The sequence below is a fragment of the Lissotriton vulgaris genome, chromosome 3_1 (genome assembly GCF_964263255.1).
Source record: "Lissotriton vulgaris chromosome 3_1, aLisVul1.2, whole genome shotgun sequence".
Taxonomy (NCBI): domain Eukaryota; kingdom Metazoa; phylum Chordata; class Amphibia; order Caudata; family Salamandridae; genus Lissotriton; species Lissotriton vulgaris.
The window spans coordinates 1760913726-1760929571 of NC_141689.1; positions in this window are offsets into that span (position 1 = coordinate 1760913726).

The following is a 15846-nucleotide window of genomic DNA, read 5'->3' on the forward strand; positions in this document are numbered from 1 at the left end:
GTCAGTGTAAGATCTGGTTTTTATGTTTTTGGTCTCATTAAGGACCAGGGGACCTAAAAAAACAGCCCACAAACTCGCCCTTTCGAGCTTGCCTATCTGGCATTGCCAGAGTGGACCAGTACAACACTGGCTGACACTCAAATGTAAATAACGGTTGTCCCTTGTTATCCTGGATCTTGTATTAGTTAACTACATCAGTTAATTGCTAACTCTTCTAATTGCATCACTTTGAAATTGTAGTGTGTGCCATTGAAACAAATTAAGTGTAGGTTACTATAAAAAGCAACCGTTTTTTTTATTTTCAACAGACTTAATAACTTATCAAACATCAGCACCCCTTAAACACATTTCCATGTGTGACACTAAACAAATTTAAGCATAGTGGTAAAACTTTTACCCAAACCCCTTAATTCTATGACCCAATTCCTGAACCCTATACGTTCAACCTTAACCATAACCCTATAACCAACCTGGTACCTATACCCATACACCTTTAACATTTTAATCTTATCCATGACTATATTACTAAACCATCTACCTTAAGACGTATGTATACCTTTAATCGCATGTTTAAATCAATTCCATTAACCCCTGTTCCCCATATTTACATCGAGGACTTCAACCCAGACTAGTAATCCTATCCCAAGCCTCTTAACTCCATACCCTCTATGCCCTATACCCCATACCCCCTATGCTCTAACTCTATACCCAAGTCCCTAAACCTGTATACACCCTAAGCCCGTACCCCTACAATCCAAATACTTAACTCTTAAGCCTATACCTGTAAACCATGAATGTCAACAGTTAATATTTTTTTTAAGTAGATTTTTATTGGCATTTTTAAACTGCAGAATTTTATATCTGGCCAGATGCTGGCTCACAGTTGCATACAGCTTGTTTGACAAAATATATCTCCAGATAAACATGTGGACCTTTTTGGCCTCAGGATCTCAGGGTAGCATAGCAGTGTACTTGCATTGAAATGTAAATGTATTGTTTAGAACTGTTATCTATTCTTGTAACATATAATCCCTTTAGCAGTGGGAGAAATAAAAAGAAAACCAAAGCCCTTTCCTCCTTTTGTAGGCAGCCTAACATGTTGAAATCTGTTTTTGGAACCCTGCTGCCAGGCTAAGGGTGTAATTGTGTAGTAATAAGAGAGGGGACCGGTGTTACCTAGGGGGCAAGTGTGTGAATATAGTAAGGGGTTCACATTGAGGGAGCTAGGGCAGTTGGGTGTTGTCCCCTGTGCGCAATAAGAAATCATAGAGGACGGTGTACTAGCAGATTGCTTGAAGGCATTTTCGTAGTCCTCTCTTTTTCTCTTGTCGGAGGGTTGGTCTGTCAGCTTGTGCCAATTATATAACTTCTGTTTACCAATACAAAATGTTTTGTTAGGTGTATTTGTAAAGCGCATTATCACCCACAAGGGTATCCAAATCCATGGGGTCTGGACCACGTTGGGGGCACTCATCAGTAAATAAAAGGTGTATACGAGGTAAGCGTCGGGGAGTTAGGAAGGCCCTGTGCAGAACACAGAATTTATGTACTTGAAGTGAGTGTTGTGGAGGATCCTATTCGGGTACTCGAGAGTCTTTAGTTACTTCAAGCTTTGATATCGTTCCCCTAGGGAGTCCTCTCGTCCCGTTGGCCAGTTCCATGAGAGGGTATAGTGCCTAGGCACTACATAACCACGCCACTAGACATCTACGATGTTCTATAGAGTGTAAGGTGTGGAATAACGGGTACAGGATAGCTTCCGAGCCCCAAACATTCCAGTGTTGTTATAGTGCCATTCTGAGTGCCCCATAGGTCAGGAATGCTCCCACATGCAAGCCATGGAGGTCCTGAAGCTCCTGAAACTTTTACAGTGTGTAGTTTGTGAAGAGGTAGCTGAGCATAGATATGTCAGCTTCCTCCCACACATCCAGCCGGCACCCACTACCAGCTTGCCCACCCCCCAACCCCCCCTCCCCGAGGGAGTCCTGGAAGCAGTAAAAGTGGTAATTGGGAACATAAGGTTCTGGTCTGCTGGAAAACCCACCATATGCACTGACTAGCTGTGTGTAGGAGAAGTGAGTGGGGGTCACCCATCTGAAGGCCCAGGGGTAGCAAGGTGTAAATGTCACCCTTGTAGTGCTAACCAGGGGGATCCCTCGCTCATCTGTGTGGTCTACTGGCCATAGGGCCACACATTAGAGTTGGGCCACTAGATAGTATGTGTGACATTTGGGGTGCTATACCAGGTCTGGAGGGAGAGAGCCAAAGTGTACACAGCGCTACTTTGTTCCTGCCCATGCTCCAGATCAGGCCTATTAATAAGGAATCAAAGTGACGAAAGGTGCCTTCAGGGATCGTTACTTGGAAGTTTGTGAAATGGTAGAGAAGATGGGATAACATCACCATTTTCGTCAGCACCAAGCGACCCGCACTGACAAAGGAGAGTCGTCCAAAAAAGAGATATGCGTTTTCAGAGAGCGTACTGTTTTGCCATGCTTGTCCACCAGGTGGTCTGCCTCTATGTGATATATTTGAATCCCCAGGATTTAAAACATCTGTGGGACCCAGGCTAGTCTCTCTGCCCCCAGCTGGATCTGCCCTGTGGGGAGCTATTCAGTTAACAGGAAGGCAAGGGATTTAGTGTAGTTTTCTTTTGCCTGAGAGTTCCCCAAAGACTTCCAGATTTGAAATAAGTTGGGTCAGATCTGTGTAAATGTCATGGAGGTAGAGTATCACTCATCTCCATACAGGGAGACAATATGCATCTGGGTTCTCAGCAAATTGCTCCAATTGCTCAGCTAGGGGTTCTTGTGCCAGTATGAATAATAATAAGTAGAAGGGGAAGCCTTTTTGGGTGCTCCTGAATATGGGGTAGGTCTCTGATATATGCCAGCCCATCCTGGCACTGGTGGTGGGGTTCGAGTAGAGGAGCCAGAATCACCATAGGATTTGAGGCTCAAAGCCATACTGGAGAAGAGCCCAGAACATGTAATCCCAGTTTAGGGAGTCAAATGCCTGCTCTAAGTCAAGGGAAAGCAGGCCACAGTGGGCTAAGACTGGGGATCCTGTTCTATGACAGCATACAAGTTGTATATTTAAGGAGGTGTTACGGCTTGGAATGAAGCCATTCTGGTCGGTGTGGATCAACTCTGGCAGGATAGGAAATATATGGTCTCCGATTATTTTGCTGAGAATTTTATAGTCTGCCGAGAGGATGGAGATCAGTCTGTAGGAGACATAAAGGAAGGGAGGAGTCACAACCATTTTTAGGATTGGTATGACCTGGGTTCCTCGCAGGGTGGGCGAAAGGAGGCCATGTTTCCTAGTTGATTGGAACAACTTTAGGAGATGAGGTCAGTGGCACTCCGCTAAGGCAGAGAAACACCACCCCACTGCTTTTTAGCAGTGAAATAAGGGGGAAAATAAAATGATAATATCTTGCGTTATTATCATTTTATTTTATCCTACTTCAGGCAGCTTTGTGTGAAGGGCATGACCAGGGGAGAAGTGGTAGCACCCTCCTAAGTGCCCTCTAGGCCCGGCCAAACAGTCTTGCGCACTTCACATGTTCTTCATGCAGGCTGCATTATAACCTGCGTGGAGAACATGCCCATGCTCCCAGTCAGTGTCTGAGTGCCGAAACACGGTGGTCAGACCAATCACAATGCTACTAAGGCAGCGTTGTGATTGGCTAACTGTAAGCCTGGGTGTGCTTCCTGTTCAGGTCAGCGAGGGAGAAGTACGGAGGAGAGACGGGGCGAGGAAGCTGCAATAAGGTACGTTTTTTTATTTTATTTTTTAATACTCACTTCCCCCGCCTCCTACCCCCTCCCATCCCACCCCCACCTCCAATCCATGCTGGCTGCCGCTGGATGAGGTGCTAAGGAGGTTTGGTAGGTCTCATAAAATTCGGGCAGTATCCCATCATACCGGTGTGAGTGGCCCCTCTAGAGAGTTTTGATTACCTCTTTAATGTCTTGTTCAGTAATGGGCCTTCTACTGTGAGCTAACGCTCTTGTGGCACCTGGGGTAGGCCCTCCAGGGGCAGGTACTTGATCTCATGTGTACTAGGGGCCCCCTCCAATATAATTTGAAGTAATATGAGCAGTAGGTTGTGTAAATACCGCTTTGTGTGTTATGTTTTACTCTTCGTGGTCTCTTACAGTATGTATTTGTGTCCCGTGGAAGCGGGGTGTAACCAGACCAGCAAAAAGCATGCCCGGCCTGTCGGCCTAGGTATGGGTGCAGGCCAATGCAGGCAGCAGAGGTGCTCAATCAGTGTAGATGCTTCTTCCTATCTCTCTTCAGGTAATTTCTCAATTTGGGGTCCATCACTGCCTTTTTCCTCCTGAGCCCTCAGGGATCCCTCAATCTCCTGGAGTTGGATGTCTATAGCTCATTGAGATCGCACTACTGTACAGATGCATGCCCTTCATAAGACCACTTTAAAAGCCTCCCACTCCACTAGGGGGGAGGACGCTGAGTTTGAGTTGTGCGTAAAGTGTCAGCCTTGGATACTGGACTTGAAAGCTACATCTTGCAACCACAGGAGTTGCAATTTCTACGACAGGACTGGAGTAGGCACTCTTCCACAGTGCACATCCACATACAAAGAGGTATGGTCAGAGAAGGTTTTACCCAAATAGGATGTGCTCGTAGTTAGCACTATCACTTCCACGGAGCACACTATGCGATCCAAGCAGGTGTCAAGCCCGTTGGATGGGGAGAGGAAGAAATATTCCTTGTTGTAGGGGTGCTAGGCACACCACTTGTCAGTAGGGGGTCGGTGATGTAGCCACTCAGCCAGGGATGTTGCGTTGAGAGCCACAGGGGTGCCCGGGTTGGGTCCTGTCCAAGGAAGGATCAAGCACACCTTTATAGTTCCCCCCTCAGGAGCCACAGGATATCGACCCATTGGGCCAGTTAGATGGAAAGGGAGACTAGGAACTGAGGCTGGTCAGAATTGGGGGCATAGGGGCTCCCTGGTACTGTAGGCTGACTTTCCAGGTGTTCTGACAGTAGAACGTACCAGCCATATTTATCTCCTTAGCCGCTCAGGAGGCTTCGCATAGAAGGGGACACCAGGGCGCATCCAATTCGCTGGAGAAGATAAAATAGGAGGTATCACAGACCTGGCAGTGGTGATGCAATTGTTTGCTCTCTTTCCGATCGAGATGAGTCTCCTAGAGAAAAATAATGTGTGCCCTCGAACTCGCGGGAGTAGGGTTTGAATGAAAAAGAGGACATCAGCAGCCTCATCCTCTGCAGGGAGAAGATGAGGCGGTTCAGCCGTGGTTTCCATACGTTCAGACTGTGGTGCAATCCAAAGATGAATCAATATCTGCCAGGTTCCAGGGTTTTTTAGCATCTAGGAACGAGACCATGCATCTCTAAGCACCTACGGTAAAGTCAGGAAAGAAGGAAAGTACTCTGGAGGAGGCAACTGCGATTGGGTCGATCGACCTTGCTTGCCGGAGAATATAGTCATGGTCTCGAAAGTTGAGTAGTCTGGCCAATATTGGCAATTCCTGGGCGCGGGGGCATCTGATCGACACATGGTAAGCGGACTAGGAAGGAGGCGCCTTAAGGGAGTGGTGTGGTCTCTGGCGCGTGCGCTGGCAATTGTACATGTATGTCCTCTGCCTCTTTACCGGTAACCCGCAGGTGTCTGGACCCAGCTGCTCTCCTCTTGCCCTCATGGCATCCCGGGCCTCGCTGATCAATTTTCTCCAGCTGGCAGAAGCAGGTGGTTGATGCCGGGCTTCTGCCCCCAAGTGCCCACCACAACCCTTGGCATGGTGGTGTGTACTGGAGGGGGCCTAAAGTCCTTTCGGGTTGGACGGGACACCAGTTTTTTCATGCCTGCAGTCTCTTAGACCACTGAGTCTAGCTGGTTGTCCAGGCCCAAGCAGATGCCTCCTCCCAGCCCGGACTGTGCCTGGTATACAGTGTCAGCTGGAACGTGACTTATTTTGAGGAGAGCCCCACCATTGCAGAGTGGACTCTTCACACTTGTGGTATGGTTCAGGCAGCCCAGGAGTTTCCCTGGAGGGAGTAGAATAATGATAATTAGGCTGGGGTCTGGAGCTCCGCTAGGTGGCGGCCACCATCTTAGGCAGTCAGCCGTGTCCCTTCCGGTCAACACTTATGCACTAACCCAGTATTCCTGTACTCTGTACATTATACCACAAACCTTTAACCATATAAGCTTACTCCCATAGACAAAACAATAATATCAAATGCCACATCCCCTAACTCTAGTCTCCAACTCCTAAACTAAAGACCTTAACACTAAATAATTATAATAACCACCAACTCCAAAACCTTAACTGCTACACCTTATACCCATAACTCTTAACCCTTAAACCATTTACCTCTTTCACACTGTCCTATTTGGAGAACAAACACTTTGGAAACTATTCCTTTTTCAAAGTAATTATTTTTAAAACTAATAATTGAGTAGTGCTATTTTTAGAAGTGATATTTTTAAAGATGTAACGTAATACCGAAATAAACAGGCCACTGAATGTATATTAGTCCCAAAACACTGCAGATCCTTGAGGTAGCAAAAAGAAACCAACTGCTGTGTTTTTCATGCAACACATGCAATGTCTCTTCAATATGCGCACCATCAGACCACCGTTTTCATTTCCCAGCTGTCTCTCATAGTAATGAATTATAGGCACTTCAACCTGATTAGCCATTGTACAAAACAATCTATAAATAACACATAGAGGACATCATACCAATCTGGATTGTCCCGATGATATTGTCTATGATGTTGTGATTATATATTAACCCATGCTGAGCATGGCATGGAGAGATAGGGGGGGGGCTTTTTTATCTTTGCATTTCAAATCTTTTAATCTCAACAAATTCCTCTCATCCTTTTAAGAAACAAAAATGTATCATAGGCGCAGTGCTTTCTTAGTGTTGGGTGTTTTAAACACTTAGGGCCATATTATCAAGGCTGACGATAACATTATCGCCGCTTTAGCGGCCGGAAACTGCTGCTAAAGCGGCAATAATGGGCTTGATAATACACCGTTGTCAATTCCCATAGAACAACAGGTTCTGGCTGCTAAAGTTTCCTGCCACTAAAGCGGCGATAATTTTAACGCCGGTCTTGGTAATATTCCCCTTATTTCTTCCTGATTCAGACTAGTGCCTAATTTGTCAAATAAATAATTGTGGGCCCAGGCCCATGTTTATAGGTCTGGTTTGAGATCGAAGCTGTTGCTAAACCTTATATAACCAACTTAAAAAAGACATTTGAGAAGCACTACACGAAGAAGGACTTTGGTTCCGCACACACATTGGTAGTCTTGTTTACAGCCCAAAGGACATTAAAACATCAAAACTCTTCATTTGCCCATAGGCCATTGACCAATGGATGACATGGTGCCACCTCAAATTGAATGCCTCCAAAACCGAGATACTCAACTCTGGTGACTGAAAAATCTGCGACCCTCTCTGCACCTGGCCTGATGATCTATGACCATCTCTGAAAATATCTAAGGAGGTAAAAAACTAGGCCTGGGCGGAGCATGCGTAGTGCCTCTACGCATAGCTCCACAGAGTTTGAAAAATCTCGGTGGAGCTCTGCGTAGCTCCGCTCCCTCCCCGCTCCCTCCCCGCTCCCTCCCACTCTCTCCCCACTCCCAAATGCTTTAAAAAGATATAAAGAAGGCACCTACCTGTGTTTCTGCTGCCTCCCCTGCCAGGCCGGTCTCCTTCCTGCTCCTCTCGCGTTCTCAACGTCCAAAAAAACACTACGTTGTAAGTCTTGCTTTCGCACTCCTAAGACGTACAACATAGTTTTTGTTTTATGAAGAAGGATGTTAAAGGATGCGAGAGAAGCAGGAAGGAGAGCGCCCAGGGAGGGGAGGCGGCAGAAACACAGGTAAGTGCCCTCTTTACATCTTTTTAAAGCATTTGGGAAGGGGGAGGGAGCGGCTAACTCCGCTCCGCCATGGTGGAAGAGTTTTTGCCTACTCCGCGTTTGCCGCGGAGCGTGGTGTAGGCAAACCTTTCGCAAACTCCGCTGGGGGAGCAGAGTTACCCAACCAGGGTTATAAAAAACCTTGGAATTTCCATGGACATCAAACTGTCAATGAATCCGCAAGTGGATAAGGTAACCAAATCATGTTTTCTCGCAATGAAAACACCGCGATGCATCTTTCCACACCTAGGAATCTCAAACATGATTCAAACTGCCATGTCTCTTGTTCTATCCAAACTGGACTATGCTACTGGTTTTATCATGGCTCAACTTTGTCAACTATGAGAAGACTACGAAGAATTCAGAACCCTGACGCTAGACTCCTCCTATATCTAAGGCTACAAGTAAACAGCTCCCATGCCTTGAGGGCACTCTACTGGTTACCAGTTGACAGAAGATCCTCCTTAAAGATGCTTTGTATCACAAAGCAATACATGGCAAAGAGCCAAGCTTCTTTAGGAAGAAAATAAACAAATACATACAGCACAGGAACCCTTGCTCAAGAAAGGCTTCCCACCTTATAAATCCTACATCCAGGAATCAAACCAGGCGGGGAAAATCTTCCTATTTTTCAAGCAGCAGAACTATGGAACTGCCCACCCACAAACATAAGATCCACAGAAAACTATCTCCACTTCAGATGATAAGTCAAGAGCTGGCCACATGATAAATATACTTACAACTCAAGAATGTACCACAGCAGTATGCTCATACATACATACTATACTTCTCAGGGTGGGAAAAGAGCTGTCATTCTACAAGTACCCATCATTGTACTTTGAACTCTGCCTCCTCTTATAAGCAGGATACAATTATTTCAGGGAACATTATTTATTACACCATAAGATACATGTGTATATCAGATCATGTCAAATTGTTGCTTTAATGTACATATAGGTGTATATATAGAGGGTTATGTTTCTATTTATGCTGCACATACTGCTGTGCGTGTTGATTTGTAGTTAATGCTATTTCTTAGCGCAAAATGCATACTTGAGTCCAATGTGGACAAGAGGGGACATTTTTTCACTAAGAAAATAACGTTGAATGCAGAATTACTCTTTTCATGTAATGTTACATAATCATGCGGAATGTTCAGGCAATTAGGATCATGCGAGTCTGCATTTTACTTTTCATTTCCAGTATTCAGTTGTGTTTAAAATGCACGTGTGCAAATTGACTTGTCCCATGTGTGATCTTTGGGACGACTTGGTACTTACAAGTGACCTCTGCAGCTTTAAAACCTATACCTCAAAACTGACAGATCCATGTGCTACAGGTGACGGTGCAGGAGGATCTTTGCTATGTGACTTCTTAAGGTCATAAGAACTAATATTTCAGTTTCAGAGGAAAATGTAACCAGGCAACAATATATTATTATATCAATTAGGCACCAGACCAAACTTGGGCTTATGTGGGGTCTCATTTTAATCTTGTGAAATACGTTTTTCACACTTTTGTACTGTTTGCTGTAATCAAAGATGCACACTTTTTATTCTATTTACTCCTCCACCTACGTTTGGATCTGATCCTTTGATCTCGAGATCATGGATTCCTACAGTGTATCACTAGTCTATTTTGTCCTATTTAAAATTTGATTGTGTTAAATTGGAGAGCCCTGTTTTTTTTATATAGGCCAAATTTAGCTAATTAAATGGAGTCTGGGAATTGAATGGTAATAACTTATTAAAGTACTTTTTCATTTTACCAAGTCATTGAACAGGAAAAGAGCAGGGCCGTAGTTTCAATGGAGGTATTTGGAGTGTTACACCACCCTAAATTCCTGCTCTGGATGATACAAGAATACTTTGCAATACAAACAATGGCACATACAAAACGTTAAATGAGGAAGAGCATGTAACAACTAAAAGTAGGCCTTGAAACAGGACTGGACCATAAAGAGACTGCTGCGTTCATCTTGGGTTGGAGGGCCATCGTTCTGCGCCTCTGGGACTGCTCTTGAGATTACAAGGCCCCTCAGTCTTGTATATTATACCATCAGTCTGGACAGGTAGATAAGGTACGTAGAAAGTCTCATGGGATTTAAGGTTGGCATAAGCTATAATCAAGTCTTTCTGGTAACCTGAGCAGATCAAGCCCCATTAAGTGTATGTGCGTAAATGGAGAAACTCATCTCATCATCTGAGCTGCAGTGTTCTGCACTAACAGTGCTTCCTGAACAGGACTAATGGGGTATTTACAAATATGGCTTTCCGTCAATTGCATAGTGAGTGTGCTCTGGTGCTACTGCAAGCAAGGAAACGGGTCCAAACCTCTGGTGGCATAGTCAATGACAGATATGGGTAGGGTGCAGGTGACCCCTTAAACTCATTGGCCTACTGTATCACCACATCTCCTGTATTATTGATTGGTAGGCCCCAGCTGTCCATGCTCAAGGAGAATCAGCAATGGCATGCACTAATAATTCCACACCCAGGGTGGACGTGAGTGAATATATACCTTGAAGGATTTTTAGGTCGAAAAAAGAGTCCGAGCAGCCTAGGGCAGTTGAACATGCATGTTCAGATTGGACAGATATGACACCAGAAGAGTTCATCTAGATCGTCTGGCCCAGATACTCACTATCACTTACTGGCAGGTAGCAGTGCGTTCACATTAAGCATTTCTAACAATTCAAGAACATCCTTCTTTCTTGACCTGAGTGAGTTTCAGACCGAGCAATTCCATCCATAGGACCTCCCTGCCAAGCACCTTGTCAGGGAGTACAAACCTGGTGATTGCAATTTCTTCAGACAACTGAAAAACAATAGGGTGTCTTTATATAGACCGAGTCGGCAGTAGGTGACCACATAGAGCGACACCAGCAGGGGGTGCCAGAGTACCACAGACAGCCTTAATTATAGGTCAATTGTCAGGCGAAGAATCATCAAAGCGGCCCTACACCCATGTGATGTCAGCAGCATGATCACACTTCTGTTAATTCCTTCCATTTGTGATGTGTGGATCATATTTAATAGCAATATACATGTAAATGTAGTGTATTTATATAGCGCACTTCTACCCAGAGGCCTCGTAGCGCTGTATTCATACCGCTGTGGAACCCATCCTGGCTTTCCTGTGAAATGTCCACTCCTGGGCACCCCCAAGTTGAAGCCAGGCATCCAAGCGCTGGGGTCGTTGTGGAGATTAAGCAAGCTATTGCCCAGAGTCACACAGTGGGACCCATGATTAGACTAGGCACCGAGGCGAGAATTATCATGTTCGGGGAAATTGAGTCCAAGAGCCGCCGAGGCGGGAATTGAACCCTGGTCCCGGGCCAGTCCTCTGCATCATGGTCTGCCGCTCCAACCATTGAGCCACGCTTCTCCATACAGCCAAACCCACTTTCCGGTAGCCAGCAACAATGGATGTGCTCTATTCAGTGACCTCTCTTCCGAAGGTCAGACCATTGTGGGGCACTTTTCTATGTGCTTCTCTCTGGCAAAAAAATGCTCGGGCAGGAAAGAGGCAAGAACTGCTCAGCTCCAGGCATTTCCTGGCCCCCGAATCAATGAAGCAATCAGATCTGTTTTAGTGCCCCAAGTCTTCCCTCGCTGCTAAATTGGAAAATGTAAAGAGGCTGAATGTAAAAGGTGGTAAAACGTTAGTTTATTACAGCTCGATTGAACAGAATTCGATGCCCTTATGGAGGCTTAAGCTTGGGGTCTCATTCATCACTTAGTTAAAAGTGGCAACAAGTTTATGACTCTTCCTTGTTCAGCTACACATCATTTTCAACGACTACCAATAAAGGGAAAAGCTATTCCCTTAAAATCTGAAGGCTTGTTGTCTGGGGACTGTTGTTCTTACTTTATTCCTGTCATTGCAGTTTTTACAGCAGCATCATGAAGTTAAATATTTCTTTTTCGCATTCTAGCATGGCGTTGTCTTCTAGAGAGAGCAGCGCAGCTTGTGACTGAAAATAGTGATGTTAAGGCGTAGCCTGGAGGCGTGAGGCGTACTATGGACATGTATGTTAAATGATCTGCGTTTTTAAAGCGCCCTCCACCATTAATATAAAAAAATACTTCAGGTGCATCCGGGCGCTATTAGCTTGGCAGATCAGTTCTGTAAAAAGACACTTTTCCAAAGCTCTATTACTCCAGTGCTACTTTAAAACTTTATTGTGTGCTATCTGAAATGGTGTGCCCGCAGGGCAGTTTATTCGACAACGTATCATTGAAAACACAGGTTTCCAAACACAAAGGTTCAATCTGTAAGTTGTTTCCCCAGTCATTAACCATTACAGCAATTATTTCTCTGTTCTCATGATGCGTAAGTGTGTACCAGGGATTATAGCTATAAGAGAAATCCTCAAACCCATGGGAACCTGGGTATACAATCCTTAAGTGCCTCAGTAGTTCTCATAGTCAGCCATAAAATATAATATATTATATGTAAAATACTGTTTTGGTCTGACATTCTACAGAAGGAGCTGTTGTCTTTCTCCCTCCGGGACCTGTCTGCTGCTCGCCGCGGGTCCTGCTTCACGGATCGAAGGATTCTGCTTTGGAATTGGGGGTGAGCACTGAGGGCACTAGAGGTGAGGGCAGGACTTGTTGCATGGCTGCGAGCAGTGCCGCAGGGACTCCATCTCCCAGGAGTCCCTGCACGATCAAATCTACTGCACCTGCTCTCCCTGCTTGCCCCGCCCCCTGTCCATTTCCGCTTCTTTATAGCAGTCATAACCATCCGCTGCGCGGGAGCACGCGGGAGCGTCCCGGGAGAAGCCCAGGACAAGGGCGGGACCGTCTGTGGCTGTCAGGGGCTGCAGGAGGCTGGGCTGGGCCCCCTCTCTAACATCTGGCTCTGGATCTTTTCCGGCTCAGTGACTGTGACACAGTGAGTCGTTTTACCGGCCTCATTAACTATTGGTGCTAAAGGTCTATTATACTTTTGGATCTCTCTACATAGCGGTCCACATTGTTTAGTATTTTTTAGGACTGATTGCTGCCTATAGCATGACTTTGTGTTCTCCTAATCCCTTACCCCCTTATGTAGGGGTCTCAATACTAGGTCCTTTAGATAAATATTTCACCAGGGCTACTCGGGGGATTGACAGAGAAATCACTCTGGCTGAGAGACGTGCCGAGCGTCGCTTATCCATCGAACTTCTTAAAAATCTCCCCGAGAAGCTTCTGTCATTGGGCTTTTCGGCGCAAGCCCTTACTCCAGCAGGCGCAACTGACCCTGCGGAGAATGCTCCCCTTTCCTTGGACCACACAAGGGTTGTAGCTCCAAGGGCCAGTCCTGCCAGCCTGGAGAGTACGGTAGTCTCAGCTCCACTTATTGAAGTTGATGCTTCGGACTTACGGCCTGGCAATGCCCCTGTTCCCGTGCTCCCTTCTAGCACTACTCCTAGTCATGGGGATACATTACCTTTACCAGTATTGGCACCGTCGGCAGCAAAATGATCAGTGCATAGTAAAAGGAAGAGAACCACTAGCCCTCGCAGAGGTTGTCACCCCAAAGTCTGTAAGAAAATCAGGAGACTTTGTACCAGAGCGGGTGTGCCCCAAAAGGGAGTAGGGGTAGGTGCAAGCTGTCCTCAGGAGGTTATGGAGGGTGAGTCACCAGACAATACAGTCATAGAGCCACCTGTTGACCCGACTATAGTACCTGTTGAGCCCCCTCCCAATGAGATCCCTTCGATCGCCATAATAGAAAAAATGCAGAAATCTCTGTTGCTCCTGGTTTTAGAGCGAGTTAACGGGTTGGCTGAGCGGATGGACAGGTTTGAACAGGCAACCCTGGACAATTTTTTCTCCATAAAATCCCTTATCAAGCTTCACTCTAGAATTAGAGAGGACGAACCAGGGGGGATTCTACTGATCGGGCGACCTCCATTTCCCTACAGGATCTATCTATTGTATCTGGACTGGCTAAAGGGGTGTCAACTGTAAAAGCCCACGCAGCACTTGATGTGACCACTAATGAGAGTGTACGATACCCTGGGCTGCCGACTATGAATGCAACAGAACATCCAAACAAGATAAAGACCAGTAGTGCCCCTGCTACGAAGCGCATGCGATCTGAGGCTCCTAGTAACTACGGCCCTGCCAATCCCAGAATCCCTGATACTAGTAAAGGTCCTGAGCAAGTAAACCTTAGAAGAACTAGCTCTATTCCTTTACCTGGTATCCAGCCTAATGTGCCCCCACCCAAAGAGGCTCGCAGAAGACCTCCTATGGATTTACCACCAGACTGTCAGCCCTATGTTGTCATTCTTACGAACGTACCACCCTTAAAAGCTGACTAACTAGAATCCTACCAAATGCTAAAAAATAAAACTATTCAAAAAGGGGGTGGTGATGAACAGAGTGTCTGAATTAAGCAGACCACTCTTACCCAGTCAAGAGATCAGGGCTTGATCCATCACCGTTATTTAGCTCACTGCATCACCCCAGTTCAGAACCTGGCTATATGCAAATTAGTTTGACCCAGTGCCTCATGGGAACAGGGCAGATCAAACTACCAAGCCAATTCTTCACCGGAAAGGAGACAAGCTTCCGGGGACCGGTTTCTGGCATTTCAGCCGTCGACGGCCCGGCTTGCTTGAATCCTGGTGGTGCAGTGAGCAAGGGACTCATGTCTGAGTATACCCTGCCACGTGTTGTCCACCATAAGCATGGAAGGGTATACTCAGATGTGAGTCCCTTGCTCACTGCACCATCAGGATTCAAGCAAGCCGGGCCGAAGACGGCTGAAATGCCAGAAACCGGTCCCCGGAAGCTTGTTTCCTTCCCAGTATAAGAATTGGCTTGGTAGTTTGGTCTGCCCTGTTCCCATGATGCACTGGGCCAGGGACAGACTAATTTGCATGTAGCCAGGTTCTGAGCTGGGATGGTGCCGTGAGCTAAAAAACGGTGATGGATCAAGCCCTGATCTTTGGACTGGGTAGGAGTGTTCTGCTTAATTCAGATACTCTGTCCATCACCACCCCCTTTTCTGAATCATTTTGTCCACCATAAGTGAGGAAGGGTATACTCAGGTGTGAGTCCCTTGCTCACTGCACCATCAGGATTCAAGCAAGCCGGGCCGAAGACGGCTGAAATGCCAGAAACCGGTCCCCGGAAGCTTGTTTCCTTCCCAGTATAAGAATTGGCTTGGTAGTTTGGTCTGCCCTGTTCCCATGATGCACTGGGCCAGGGACAGACTAGTTTGCATGTAGCCAGGTTCTGAGCTGGGATGGTGCAGTGAGCTAAAAAACATTCATGGATCAAGCCCTGATCTTTGGACTGGGTAGGAGTGTTCTGCTTAATTCAGATACTCTGTCCATCACCACCCCCTTTTCTAAAAAATAAAACTATGCATGGCCTAAGGATAAATAGAACCCTCCCTAGGGAACTTGATGGTTTGATCTTAGGTGTTAGTAGGGTAGGATGGGTAGGCTACAGGCACAAGCAGTTTGAGGGTGACTGTGTGGTGGTTAATTTTAAGGATGTCAGGGTTGCTCAAACAATCTGTAATCAAAATTTGGGGACTGGTGGTGCTGGTATCGGGGTAGTCGATTTGACCTACTTCTACCCGAGATCTGCAGGCAATCCATGTGGTATCCAAACAGGAGGAAGACCGATGCACAACTTCATCTCCCCCGAGAATCACTTTATCCCCTTACCTCCTCAGTCAGTAGCATGGTCAGGGCCATATGGGAGGATGCCAGGATACTGAAATGATATTTTCCCCGGGGTGGCTCCATCTCCCTTGAGTCCGGGTTTTGTGCCTGAGCCACATGTTCTTGGCTTTGCTGATGAAAACCCGTCACCCACACCTGTTTTATGTAGCCCTCAAACTAACGATTTACCCCGGTTGTAGGGAATCGACAAGGAGGAAGAGCTCCTTGG